Genomic DNA, 2,536 nt, shown 5'->3' on the forward strand with positions numbered 1-2,536 from the left:
GATTTAGGACTAGGGTTCTTTGTGTTCTGTCGGCATCGAGAGAGAACGAGAGAATGATGTATATTAGTGTTATGCTTAGGTGTTTGTCTTTATTTTGGTTTTGGGTATAATTGGGCTTAGCGGGATGGTAAATTTGGTTAGGCGGGATTGTGGATTTGGGTTAGGCGGGATTTAGAAAATTAGTTTGTTTTGGTTTTACTTCTTTTTTTGGTTTCGCTTTTGTTTTGGTTTTGCTTTTTTTTTTAATCACTTAACAATATCAAAACACGTTATTAAAAAGCAGCTAACATAACATTATTTTCACATTATAGAAAAAAAATAACATAAGTTTAGGGATATGACTTACAATTTATTGTAAAATATTTTAGTTTGGTGTTTTTCCATCTTCACCATCATCATCATCATCAGAAGAAGATTTATTACATTGGAATTCATCTTCCGATTCTTCATCTTCGACATCAATATCGAGATTTATCTGTTCTCTTCGAACATGCGACAAATGGTCGACTGCTAGATCTTCAATTGTAGTCATCAATACAGCATCATCATTGTCTTGTTGTAACAGTGTCGATTCTTTGTCTTCGTATTCTCCTGAAATAATTCCCCTCGGGTTCACTTTTAAGACATTGTACCACAACTGTTTTGGTTTTTTTTACATACGGATACGAGATTTAACAAACTTGATGTGCTTGAGATGCTGTTATCAAATAATAAAAAGTTAATAATATATTTATGGACATTAATTAATATGTATAAATAATACATACCTAGAATAAATGGTTCGTATTTATAGTATTTCCTCGATGAAAGAATGTCTACAATGCCACCGTTGCTCCGCCGAGTGCCTCTGCCAATTTTAGGGTCATACCATTTACACTTGAAAAGTGTGATTTTCAAATCCACCGCCCCCTCGTACTCAATTTGAATGATATCAGTTAAGATTCCGTAGTAATCAGCTTCATCTGATGCATTTGTATAACTCTCTCCTTTAACACATATCCCATAGTTACAAGTCTTTCGTCCCTCACCATGTTTCTGCGTATGAAATAAGAAACCTCTGCTGAAGTAGATGGGCCAGCTTTTGGCCTTATTCACAGGTCCACTCGCGATATCTTTGACCCACACAGGAAACTTATGTGTATTACTCCAGTAACAAACCTGCATATATATAAAATATCAATATATATAATTATAGACACAATAATTCCACTAATATTATTGCTGAAACATACATAATCTTTCACCCATGTATGATATTCGTCAGCTCTCTTTGCGGAGAGTTCTTTCTCGGAGAGGTCTAGATATTTTGTAGATAGATAATCTTCAAACATCCTATATGAGTTCACCACCACAAATTAGTATAGTTAATTATTGTGATATATTGTAATAGAAGAGGATAATTACCAAATAATACCTCTCAAATGGCTGAAAATAATCACAATTTCGCAATACATATGAATGTGCGCAATTATAATCTTTCTCGGAAAGCCATATTTCTTGCATTTCCCCACTTGGACAACCAACATGCGTAAATATATCAGGTACTCCAGAGACATGATATACAGGAACTTCACCTTCATCAAATCTTGTTAACCTGCACAAATTAACGATCCACATTACATAAAAATATGAGTACACAATAAAAAAAAAGTGAATCGATCTCTAGAATAATGAAAGTGTTTACCTTGATTTTGTTTGTATATGATCAGCAAAGTAGTGCTCAGTAAAGTAAGCTATCTCCTCATTGATATATGATTCAACAATCGATCCAGCAGCAAATCTTTTGTTCTTTGCTTTTGCTTTCAACTTTTTGAAATTCCTTTCAAAGACATACTATGAGATTTTAAGAGTCTAGGTTGTGTGTGTGTGAAGAACAAGCCTCTTAGGGCAAAATAGAGTCTTGAAATGGTGAAGAAAGAATCTGATGAAACTAGTATGAACTTAGATCAGAAACAAAGAGACTTTGAGAGATTAAGAGATTAGAGACTAAGAAAGGGGTAGATTAAGGGAATCTGATCAAGAACACACTTTTATATTATGAAGGAGAAGGGGAAATCCCCCTAACTCTCTTAGGTTACAAAATTGTTCAAAGACATGCTTTTATAAGCTTACAACTTCTCATTTCATAAACCCTTAATCTAATGGCTGATATATGCTTGAAGAATGGACGCCTAGGATGAGTCTTGAGCTGGTCAATGTGATTTGAATAATGGTCTCTCATTGGCTGAATCAGATTTGGAGGGAAGAAGCTTTGGATGGACCAGATTGCTTGGTTTGAAATGAATGGACAAGATGGATCGATGTGTGTTTGGTCCAAAAGGTGCTTTACCTTTTGGCCAGTCCAAGACAGCCTGTCACCAGCTCTCCCACGTTCCACTTGCTCCCAATATCATGTGACTTCACTTCTGGATAAGGAAGAAGTCCCTAAACTTGCACAACTTCAAATCTGGTCGAACCGGGAACTCTGGTACGGACCTCCTGTCCGTACCTCGACCTATTTTTGCACACCCTCTCCAATCTTCACAAATGCTTGATC

This window comes from Brassica oleracea, chromosome C2 (genome assembly GCF_000695525.1).
Source record: "Brassica oleracea var. oleracea cultivar TO1000 chromosome C2, BOL, whole genome shotgun sequence".
Classification (NCBI taxonomy): domain Eukaryota; kingdom Viridiplantae; phylum Streptophyta; class Magnoliopsida; order Brassicales; family Brassicaceae; genus Brassica; species Brassica oleracea.